Source organism: Triticum urartu, unplaced genomic scaffold (assembly GCF_003073215.2).
Source record: "Triticum urartu cultivar G1812 unplaced genomic scaffold, Tu2.1 TuUngrouped_contig_8300, whole genome shotgun sequence".
NCBI lineage: Eukaryota > Viridiplantae > Streptophyta > Magnoliopsida > Poales > Poaceae > Triticum > Triticum urartu.
In genome coordinates, this window is record NW_024119235.1 from 2,774 (window position 1) to 15,171 (window position 12,398).

At 43.8% G+C, this 12,398-nt stretch overlaps 1 long non-coding RNA gene and 1 pseudogene across 1 annotated transcript; both read right to left on the bottom strand.

Moving 5' to 3' along the window:
• Positions 1-493: 493 nt before the first annotated feature.
• LOC125531888 lies at positions 494-5,274 on the bottom strand. The gene is made up of 4 exons (XR_007293586.1): positions 4,576-5,274; positions 3,100-3,356; positions 2,037-2,191; positions 494-872 (listed from the first exon to the last, which is right to left on the bottom strand). It is a non-coding gene; the product is annotated as an uncharacterized LOC125531888 (long non-coding RNA).
• A 2,526-nt stretch (positions 5,275-7,800) lies between these two features.
• On the bottom strand, positions 7,801-10,657 carry LOC125531889 (annotated as a pseudogene).
• Positions 10,658-12,398: the final 1,741 nt, after the last annotated feature.

The window sequence follows — 12,398 nt, forward strand, 5'->3', positions numbered from 1 at the left end:
TGCAGGAAAGATCAATCACTACAAAAAATACGGCCAATTGTGACTCCCCATTTTGGTCGTTGATTCGTCATTGTTATCTTTTATTGAACTTTTTTTGACCAAATTCAGATGATCAACAGTTGGCCGTCAAGAACGAACAAACGTGACCTTTTTGGAATTTTGGTCTTAGATAGATTTGTGACCAAAATTTCAGAAAGGTCATTACCCATTTGCCTGAGCCACGTAGGATCTGACCTGGCTGAGCTGACGTGGCATTGTTAGTGACCAAATGGAATCATCATAAATTTCACAGCCCAGTCCACCAATCTAGCCTACATGGGCCCAGCCCAATCATCATAAATTTCACAGCCCACTCCAAACGACATGGGCCGTGCCCAATACCTATTTTCTTAATTGAAATGGTTTGATTTATTTGGGCTAATGCATTATTTTGTCAAAAGCATGCACATCTTAGGATAGGCCCATTATAAAACAAGTACAACATAATACAATATTTCCAAAAAAACTGTATATTTCATTTCAGTAACACATCACAAGAAATACAATAAATCATCCATTGACTCCTATACACAGCAAGGTTCAAGGACCAAGAAGTGCACAACAACAAAAAAATAGTTCTACAATTGCAACTGCACGGCAAAAAAGCGCAACAAGTACACAAGTGCACAACAATATAGATTGGACGAGAAGCACAAATATCATGTCACTAGTACACATACATTATCCCATCACCCAGGCACCAATGTTGTGTCCATCTGCTGGATTTTCCACATGGTGGTATTACTGCATTAGGGCCGTCCCAGCTTCTCCCTGCCCAAATGGCACAGGTATCTAATGATCGTTGTACTGCTCCAGCATCATTCCCGCTACAACTGGTGGAAGAAGATTAACCTATTTAGACTACTGAAATAAACCCATCCATCAAATTTTTGTTTCTAAACATCGGCATCAAATCAACACCAAAACTGAATTAACACGCACAAAAGAATGGAGCGTAGCCATATGCACAACCTAAGAACTTAATGTTTGAGCCATTTTCGATACTATAATAAATACATACAGCCAAAATTTCAATCCATGGACACCACATAGAAAAGGTACTGAGGCACTACTTGCTACATGAAACCAAAGCAAGGTACGAAGCACAGGCCAGGCCAACAATAAACTGGTATCGAATCCAAAATTAACCATCTGAACTGAAGTTAATAAGACATTTTAGAATCAACTTCATAGTTGATAGTAATGTTTGTGTTGGACACATCTAGAACTGAGATTATACATCATGCACAAATTCCGATGTCCAATGCCTCGGTTAAGTAAACACTAAGGATGGTACATAGTGAAGATTTGACACAACCAGAAATGAAATCACGAACTCCTTTAAAGACATACACTAATTTTATTACACAGGCAACAAAATCCAACACGGGCAGAGACTATAGGAGTTGGAACTTGGAAATGTAGGTGTACAATTAGCGCATCACATACCTAGTATCTAACTATCAACAATGGTCAGCATGTAAAAGCCAACTACTAGTAATTGATGATTAGTAGACAGAGACATGAAACAGATTCAGTAGTAATGTGCATGCTCTTATCCATGGTATCATCAATCTTAACCAAAACAGAGCAAGTAAAGGAGCTAATCTCCATGAGTGAAACAAATTCGATCGCAGCAGCAATCCATAATGTTCGGTAACAAAAATAAGAAGGTCCTTAAATAGAGAACAAGTTGAATCATGCATCGATCAAAGTGTCTGTTCTTGGTTTCTCTTTGTTAGAAGGCAGACAGGTCAGAAACCGGAGAGACACTAAACATGCGGAAATATGTATGGATTGTCAAAACTTGCATTATCCTACTATCACTAGTATAACAAGCTGCAGGTTGGCATAGTTCATGAACCATGTACATCGTGACAAATACAATATCATCCAATGCTTGACTATGAACAAAATTGAACAATTACACCTCACAAATGCGGAGCATAGAATCATGGAGCAAGTAGGAGGGGTAGAAGGGGACGTGAGGAGCTCACCGGAGGGGGTTGTAGCCTAGGCCGAGCTTCATCACCACGGCGGCGGCCAGGGGAGGCAGATGAGCCTACCATTATAAGAGCAGCGCCACCACCACCGCCAGAACTGAGATGGCCAGAGCAAATCGCCATCATATGGGTCACCATGAACAAATGATCTTGCAAGGGGTAAAGTCTCCATGTTTCAGTACAAACTAGTGGCGTCAAGAACCAAGCAGTAGCAGGTAGAAGGCATATTCTAGTAACTGATGATTAGTAGACAAAAACAGGAAATATATTGCACCAGTAGCAAGCAGAAGCTAAATTTTAGTAAATGGTGATTAATTATAACATAGCATCTCTAGCTATGTTATTGTTTGCATATTACACCAGTAGTTTTCCACAGAAACAAATACAGAAAACAATGCTTGAGATACAATCAGAAACTACAAAGCTTGGAGCATATGATATAATAATTGACAGGCTAGCCATTGTTCTGGCAAAAAATGTGTTCAATTGCATGATCATAGTAACAATTGTAATACAATTCCGTATATTTGATATGTATCTATATACCAAATAACCATTATATCTTGCAAAATAAAACACCTCATCAGTTTATAGGACTGAAGTGGATCATCAGTTTATTCTTAACAGCTCAACAGACTATAATCGCACGTGTGCAGCAACCAAGAAGCGTGGCAGAGGAAGATCTAGCATCTAGAATTTCAATTAATTTGCAGATCAGATCTCAGGCGATTGAGACATTAGCAACATGAAGGGTATGAAGGCGCTCACGGTCGGGGAAGTCTGAAGGAAGTGAGGAGGCATCGGGGGCCTAGAGGAGGTGCTTCCACTAGCGGCCGCAGGACTGGCCCATAGTTCTAACAAACTACAAATGGTCATGCCCACCGTTTGCAACGCTAACCACGTAGAGATCCAAAGCAACAAACTACAGTTGCATAGGACAATAGTATCACAAACACTTGCAGGATTCTATTAGGACCATATCCACCTTGCAAAATTGCACTCTTCATACTATGTAGCATGCTAGTATACCAATATGGTCTAGTTTGTGGACCGGTACCTGCCGATGCAGTGAAGCTGCGCTGCTTGGTCGAGGAAGCCAGAAGCAGCACCAGTTGAGGACGCCCGTGGATGTACGGTGTGTGCCACAACCCCACAAGTGCACCGCTTGAGGACGTCCAGTCCTCCTCATGGCGTCTTCAGCGTCGTAGCGTATGGCACAGAGAAGTAATCTATGGTCCGGAAGCGCCATAACAATTGATGGTCTCCATTTCCAGCTTCATGGTCACATTTCCAACTTTTATGTACCAGATTGACCTGACATTGGATGGATCGCCCATGAGAAAGAAATATAGAATAAAAGGGAAGACAAGAAAAGAATTGCATAAACTATTAGAAATTACAACAAGAGTGACAAGATCCCAAAAGAATTGCATAGACTTGCATCAAGAGAAAAAACTAAAAAATATGCATTTGTTCAAGCTATAATTTACATGGTGCTAAATTTTTAACTGCTTATGAAAGAATTCACAAGATCTCAAAAGAACTAATAGCAGCCAAAATGGGTTTCCCACAATCAGAGGTATCGCATATTTTGCACGAATGTGTTCTACTCCTTCCGTCCCAAAATAAGTGACGTTGATTTAGTACAAAGTTATTATATAGTTGTACTAAATCAACGACACTTATTTTGGGCCATGAGAGGGTGGAGTAGGGTGAGCCCCCTGCACAGTAGTCACTCCAGACTCTTGTGTTCATCAAAAATTCATGCTTCCTGTGTGTGTCCTTGCTCAAAGTCAAAACCTTACTTATTTTGTTTTCTGACATGATGCAGTGACCATGGTGGAATCCAAGAGCAACGAACTGGAGGTTCATGGATTGAGAGACTTCCACGTGTTCCATGAAATTCTTTAACCTCTCTCTTTCATGCAAAGATTGGCCACTGTTGGTTCTGGAAATGGGACGCAAAATAATCTTATGCTTAATATAGTAACTGACAATAACTAGTGTTGGATTAACATGTAATTATATGCCTGACACATTAATTAGCTCTAAGTGTTTTATGTTTTCATGTAGTCAGTGAACTATGGTTATGTTCTGGACTGTAACTTCTAGGGAATGTTTGGTGTGGTGTGGTGTATGTTGAGCTGGGGAAGAAGAGTGCGGGTGCAGCCAAGTATCACATGGCTCATCTGTTCCCATTCGATCCGCAAATAGCAATTGGTGTGCATTCACTAGTATGCCAGGATACCACTGTGTATAACTTCGTATTGGATGTGTATTCGACTAATTCAGAAATCCTTAAATGCAGCTATCTCAAGGTAGGTAGACAGTGGTGAAGAATTCAGGGTGTTGCCCACCTGATAGCCACTCGTCCCTGTCCCATTATCACATCTCTATTTTACCACACCTAAGCAAAAAATGTGGAACTACAGATACAACATTTCCAAGCATACACCAACAGAGGTGCCCATTAACAAATCGAATACACAATGTTATAACAAAAACTGGAAAGAGAGTCGGGAGATGGCCTAACCTTGCCGTTGGAGAGGAGGTTGACGGCAGTGACACAGGTCGGAGTTGTTGTAGTGCGTAAAGTATCCGAGGAGGAAGGCGACGAGTAGGGCGCCGACGGGGCGAAGCACGGAACGGAGGTCGGCATGGAAAAGGCGTGGGTGCTCCAGCGCCACTCGGTAGGCGGGAGCGTTAGAGGCGACAATCACGTCCGTGATGGCGGCCAAGCGTAGTAGCACCGTCACCAGCGTGGCGCTCAGCGCCTTGCCCGCGCGGGTGATTTTCTCGCAGACGGGAGCACCGTCCAGTTGCCCTGGTGGTCGGGCGTGGCGGCGGCTGGGTGCACGGCATCAGTACCCCTGGGTCACCACGCGGATCTGGCTGGCAGCACCATGAATTGGTCATCAGAGGGCACCCCTTGAGAAGTGGCGGCAGATCCATGGGTGCCCGATGCGGTGGACGAGGCCGGGGAGAAGAAGAGGTGGTCGAGGAGGGCCGGATGGAGATGCAGTGTAGGAAGCGGGGAAGAGGGAGGGAAGCCATGCTGGGGAGCTGGTGGCGGTGAAGGAAGGCGGCAGGCTCGCCGGCCAGCGAGATGACGGGAGAGGTCACACACCGGCAGGGGGTTGGTTGGGGAGGGGGCGGCGGAGGATCTAGGAGAATGAGAGAGAGGAGTGGGAGGTGAGCCTGATAGGATAGGGTTGTGTGGCAGCTGTGATGTAGAATGGGTGGAGGAGAAGACACCGCCCACTTGCACAACGCCCTCATTCCAAAAGCCGAAATTCCGTGATCCCGCCCTCATTCTCCAAAATGATCTTGACTCCGCGCGATTTTCCTTTTGCATTTTTCACGCCATCCTTTCATGTTCGCTAGCTGTAGCTGGGCCCCGTCTTCTATTTTACCCCACACTGCATAGAAAGTATGGTATGGCTAGTAGAAAAACTAGAGTAAAATACAAAGCGACATCTTGATGCAAAGTTATACAAATAAAACATACTCTGATAATTGTTGATGATGTAACCTTGATATGACAATAAATGTTTTATGAAGTTTGTTAACACGTTGTAACACTTTGAATTGTGATCTCTTTCTTTTATGTAAAAATTGTTCCTTACCATTTACAATTGTACTGGATATGGTGGTCGAATGGCATCACCAACTGATGCATTCTAATGTGATTAGGTGATGGCATGATTTGCATCGGCCATTATATTCAATTTTAAAATCATGGGGTTTTAGAGTTTAGTTATTTTCAAAGTAAGATATCAACGTAGATGGAAGCATGGGTGAAATAGACGTCATCGTATTCGGATATATAGACATGCCTTTCATGTCAAAACTTGACATTTCTCAATGTCATTTTGCTATTTTTAAGTCATTTCAATGGATACTTGTGCATTTTTATGGATATTTTGAAATTTGAACAACAAGTAAGTAAAACAATGCACACAAAAGGATTGTGAATTCATATCTAGGTGTAGTTATACTTTGTGGCCTCAACATGTAGGCAAAATTGACATCTATACGCGACATGTAGGTGAAACTGTTGAGGTGTCTGCCATGTCATCTCTATTCAAGCCTATGACCTTATTAATTTGGTCAAGGAGGACCAATAATGAGAATATGGATAGTTCTACACATCTTTATGACCATTTTGTGCAATGAGATCATGACCTTCCTGGTAGAAATGGTCGTAATGTTGTAGGGTTTGGACCCTGCTAGACACCACACGACCATTTCGTCAATTTTGGTCACAGATCCATGACCAATCTGACCACGAACACATCTTTATGACCATTTTGTGCAATGAGATCATGACCTTCCTGGTAGAAATGGTCGTAATGTTGTAGGGTTTGGACCATGCTAGACACCACACGACCATTTCGTCAATTTTGGTCACAGATCCATGACCAATCTGACCACGGTCATTATTTTTTGTCATAAACGAGCATATTTCTTGTAGTGAATTGAGTAGGCCAAACCAAACTGATAATTCGAAGAGACTTGCAAAGATAATCAATCATACATAAAAGATTCCCTCCCTCGCTGCTTGAATGATTTTCCAGGTGTCTGCGCCACGTCCATAAATAGAGCACCGAAAATTTTGGTTTCCCTCCCAAACACGATTTTCGAATTTCAAACAATACCATCTACGTCTCATATCTAGTTACGAATTTGAATTTTGTGGCACCAAATCAACCACGGAGCGCACATACGATGGCTACTCCCTATGCCCAGAGATAGTATGCCCTGTCCCGTCCATTAAGTGCAGCACAGATGGGCGGTGTGGTGCACTTGCCCATGGATCTTGTCAACAACTGACACGGGTGGCGTGCCGGTGAAGCAGCGAGATCAGTTCAAAGGAAAAGGTTTGGGGGCAGCGCTTCCATCAGTAGTCACTTCAGAACCCTGTCGATGCAAGCGTGCTCGCGCCACCACCCACAAGCTAGCAATAGAGACCGCGCAGTCTGGCGCATAGCTATAAGCAGGGCGGCAAACGGTTGGGCAAATTTTCATCACCCACGGGTCACTAAGCACAAGAGTATTGTTATCACATAAAACAGCTCTTTTCGTGATGACATTTTCTCTAAACGTTGGAGATTTTCACTTAGGAATTTCTTCATCGAACATTTTTCTTATCCACACCGAAGCCAGAGCCATGCCCATGCCTTGTAATGGACCCTGGAACTCAGCACCCCACCCACGTCGATCTGATGCAAGCCATCAATGGTTGTTCCATACGTCGGGCACACATGTGCAAGACAGAGGTCGTGTGCTCACCACTGGCGCCTGGGGGCACAGTGCACTAGAGGACCCTACGCCAAGCTACCAACCCTAGGCTTTTGTCACTTCAAAATATGACAGCAGTGCCGTCATCTGTGTACAAATGTTGACTCTAGGCTAGAAATGTTGACTCTAGGCTCCATTGTGGTACATGGATAGGATTAAAGCAAACACCTTGGACGACTCTCACCTTGGAGCAGAACCTGGCACACAAGAACTTGACTGCTTTGCATCTCCGACTTGCAAAATGCGCAATTACGTTCGCCCCCACACCCGAGAGCAAGAGATGCAAAATTTAAGCCATGACGGCGGCAACATTTTCGCACGTTTTAATTTGCAGCATACATCCTAACCAACTGATTTAGATCGCATATGATCGAGTTCTTTTCATCCATGGATGACATGAAGTCTAAAAAACATGAGACAAAGCAACCAAAACAAGTGCAAAAGGAAATCAAGTTGCCTACAGGAAGTTTGGCTCAAATGGGCCACTTTTCTTAGTGCCGCAAGTATTGCGCCGGTGTCCAACCACACCACAGTTCGTGCATTTCGACGACTTCCTTGGGGCCTTCGACAAATCGCCTCACTGGGGGCACGTTGTGCACTTGTGCCCCTGCTCTCTGCAGATCGTCCAAAACTGCGACCTCTTAAGTTGTTGCTCATAAGGAGCCTTGTCCCTGTTGGTTGTCGGCCTCCCCCTTTTCCTCTTCTTCTCATTCAGCCCAACAGCTGAGCAACTGGATTCACCGTCTCCAGTATGTTTTTTCATCATAGCATCGCCCTCCGCGGATGGAAGTTCCTTCTTCTCTACAACCTGCTGATCTCTCTCTCTCTCTCTCTCTGCAAGCCCCATTCCATCTTTATCAATGCTAAGCGGAAGCAGAGTCGCATGCACCTCCTTCATCATAGCCATGAAAACATCATAGCACTTAACATTGCTGTCTCCTAGCACGACACACTCCAATGCTTTCATGTACATGGTGTGATGCCTGAATGTATCACTAGCTAGAGGTCCTCGGTCTCTTTGATACCTAACAAAATGTTCAGGAAGAATGTCACATGCCTCTCTCGTCCATCTTTTAAGTATATGCTTTGGGCTATTTTTGCAATCGGAAATGAACCATCACCTATTACAAGGGGGAACAAATCATTTCTGTGAGACTCACATCTAGGGTAGCAAACATGGCACTGGAGCATAATTAAACTGGGGACGGTGCAAAATCGAGCTCACATGCAATGCATGGCAGCACACTAGCCCAGCATGTTCAAAGTACCTGCATTCGCAACTAAAAAAACTCTCGTATTCATTCACTTCTATCTTGAATTCTACTTTGCTCCATTTCTCCTTGTTCGCCGCTTCTACATGGGTCGACTTATAAATCCTTCTAGGCACGACCTCGTCCAACACATGTGCCCCACACTTATACAATTCTTTGCCAAACTTTTCAAACATAGCTCTGGAGTATACTTTGCTAGCATGCTTCTCAATTGGAAGATTGACCCTAAGACAGACACCGCTCTGCGATAAGAAACACAAGGCAGAGGGGATTATCATGGTGCAGAAACAATGAAAGCACCCCAGGAGAATGATATGAAAAAAGAAATTGCAACGCACTCACCAGGGATGTCCTCTTCTCTCGAAAGCTCTCTTCCGCCTCTCTGTCAAATTGCAATTTCTCAAACTGCTTCAGAAACAGATGCATCGGTCACCCTGGTGGCACATAACCTTTCAACAAATGGTTGGCGCTCTCGCTCCATCGAGTGCTTGTCATCCTAGCATAGAACACCCCTCGGAAATATGGCTTTGCCCATTTATGCGTGACCTCGTATATCTGCGTCAAAAAAGGATGTTTCTTCAAATAGTACTTCTCCAACATCTGCCTCCATCCCTCCTCAAACTCTTCTTCTATGATCATGTGATGCACAAGCTTGTGGAACTCCAGCTTGAAGTCGTTGTTCTTGCTCCAAAGAACACCCATGGACTCTTTTGCCTTTTTCAAAACGTGCCATTTGCACCAACGGTGCACGGTATTTGGCAGCTCTGCTTCAATTTCCAGCTCCATGGAGCGTGCCTGGTCTGCAATTGCATCACAACAAAAGCAAATGGGAAAAGTATGAGAACATGAGAACTGTACATGTAAATCGCGGCATACATAATGTCGATACGAACCCCCATCCCCTGATTTCGGCACACCCACCTGTGAGTATTGTCTGCGGGTTTTTCCCACCAACCATACAGACAAACTCCTTGAAGATCCATTTGAATGTTTCCTCTTTCTCGTCTCTCATCATGGCACCCCCAAAAATTATGCTCTGGAAGTGGTTGTTGATGTCGACAAACAGACCAAAGGGAATATCATACAAGTTTGTCATGTATGTGGTGTCAAATGTTATCGCATCTCCAAAATACATGTACTGATCGCACCCTCTACTTGTCACCCACATTAGTGTCTTCATGCGGCTCTCCTCGTCGACTTGCACGGTGTAGTTGAAGTCTGGATCATTTGCTTTCATCTCTCCCAGCAGGTTCATTGTTTTGACGGCATCAAAATCTGACTGTTCTTTGTTGAGCTTTTTGCACAATGTCTTCAGTGACCTTTTTGTAAAAGGCACATTCTTCGTGGAACCAAAAAAACTACCAACAATTCTGAAAACCTTCCCAAGGCCAACATTATTATCCCTGAGCTGCTTCACAAGATCCTTGGTGTATATGTCTATATGCCTATGCGACTTCCAATGCATTTTTTGTCCACATGTAATGGACAACGGATGGTTGTGCCTTGCTTTGTGCTCTGATATGTACCAACCTGCATCCTTTGATAGGAGCAGCCTTATCATTGCATTGCAACCACACCTCGAAGAACGACTGTTCTCCTTCAATGGGGACCCCTGAAAAAAGTAGAGAAATATCAACCTCAATGTTCAAATTGACACTGGATTTCGTCATATCATACTCACTCCGGCGCATAGTAACTATGCAACGGCATGAGCGAATGCTTTTCTTTTTTACAGAGACGTACCACGCATGCACACACAATCTCTTTCATACATCTTGTTCTCTGCACATTTAGCCTGCTCTTCGCCAGCCGTATACCAAACCCAGTTTCCCATGAATATAGGTTGTAGAACTCATATGCCTCATCCAACGAGTCAAACTCTGTGCCAATTGTTGGATTGATGACATGCCCTTCACATTTTTCAGCATAAGCACGGACAGAAAGCTCAAGTGGTGTTTTCCTGTCGGGGTTCATGTCCCTCTCATCAGGTGCTTTCCCGAGCCTCACCCTGCGCCAGTGCGTCACATCAAAAAGAACAGCCATCAATTAGTGATCTATTCATGGTATAGCACTAGCATAAATCAATAACAGCAAAAGAATCTGTATGCAACGGAAAACTTCTTATAATCAAGATACCTACTACCACGAGAGACTAGAGAAACCCAAAAAAATTACGAGATATGGCACCCAACTACATAGATATCAAACGCCACGGTAGAAATCACATACACATATCCAGCTCACTATTAGCTGGAAAAATGCATTTCTCCTGTCACGATCAGAAACCAGCTCTACTTACTAAAGCCAAATCCACAATCATAATTGTTATAACTCATCCTCATTTTTATCAGCCATTTTGAATACACAACCAGCCATCTTTTTAAGGGCACACTCATCCTAGAATCCAAACATAACATATTTTGTGTCTGCATGCACGGTGAGCCTAAGTACTCCAGCCATAATCACCGCAAAAAGTTATCTCGCTTACTCTTGCCTAAATGTCAGACACCACGGTTAAAATAAAAAAACTACATAGTTTAGTATCGCCTACTAATTTGCATTTATGTATTTCACCATAAGAAAGCAGCTCTAGTTACGCAATCCAAAAATGCACGCGCATGATTAACATAACTCATTCTATCTATTCTTTGCAGCCTGCTAAATCCACAAAAAACACCCATAATTTCAAGATCCAACAAAGCATGCTAGGAATCCAAACATCATAGATATTTTGTGTCAATGTCAGGTTGGTCTTATTAATCATAGAATCCAAAAGACTAACCAGAAATCTGTTCAGAGATCTAAAATGAACAACCTGGAACCATTAACTATATTACATTTGGATTTCCGCAGTCAAACCTAAATAATCCATCACATGATTGTAGCAGCAAGGTATGTCGAGAATGCATCTCTTAAGCTGAATAGATGCTTGGGGGACAGAAAAAACTGCACCTCCTTACCCAGCCGCTTGTAGCTTCATAGCACACCTCATATCTTTGCCCATCTCCAACCACAGCTGCTTCTTCGTCTTTCTCGAGCTCTGGGGCTGGAGCACTCATGGAATCTTGGGATTCCATCGGGAACACAACACTTTTCCATCTGGTGATGTTAGCTCCACTGCTCCTGCGGTCAAAGCTAACGCCATCGGTGAATGGATTTGCAAAGAAAAGTGGGGGAGGAACTAGGGGGGAGAGAACTTGGAGGAACAAGAACATACTTGTTGACCTCCAGTCCGTCCGTCGACATCTCGTCGGTGGGGAATCGCCACCGCAGTGCGCCTGTCTAGAAAAAGAGAGCAGTCGCGGACGCAAGCTTTCTGTGAAGGAGAGGGTAATGCTGAGGAAACTTGTCGTGGATCTGTCACAGCAGATGTCCTTAGTGTCAGGACTTAGTTGCGAGGCTAATGCATCTATGTGGTAGCTTGAGAGGGTTTGAGCGGGACGAGAGACGTGATGTTTTACCCAGGTTCGGCCCCTCACGGTGAAGGTAAAAGCCTACATCCTGCTTCATTGATATTGATGATCATGATCACGGTTACAAGAGTGCTCTATCTCGAGAGCTATTGTCTAAACCTAACTTGTCCAACCTGTGGAACTTGTGAATCTTGTCCCTTTTGGGGAGCCCTGCCCCTCCTTATATATGTTGGAGGGGCGGGTTACATGTAGAGTCCTATTAGGATTAGGACTAGTCTATCTCTAATACAAACCGGATACAAGTCCTGGTCGTAACTCCTTGTAAGGTAAATATTCCTCATGCCTTTCCTCTTAAACCGGCCCACCATTAT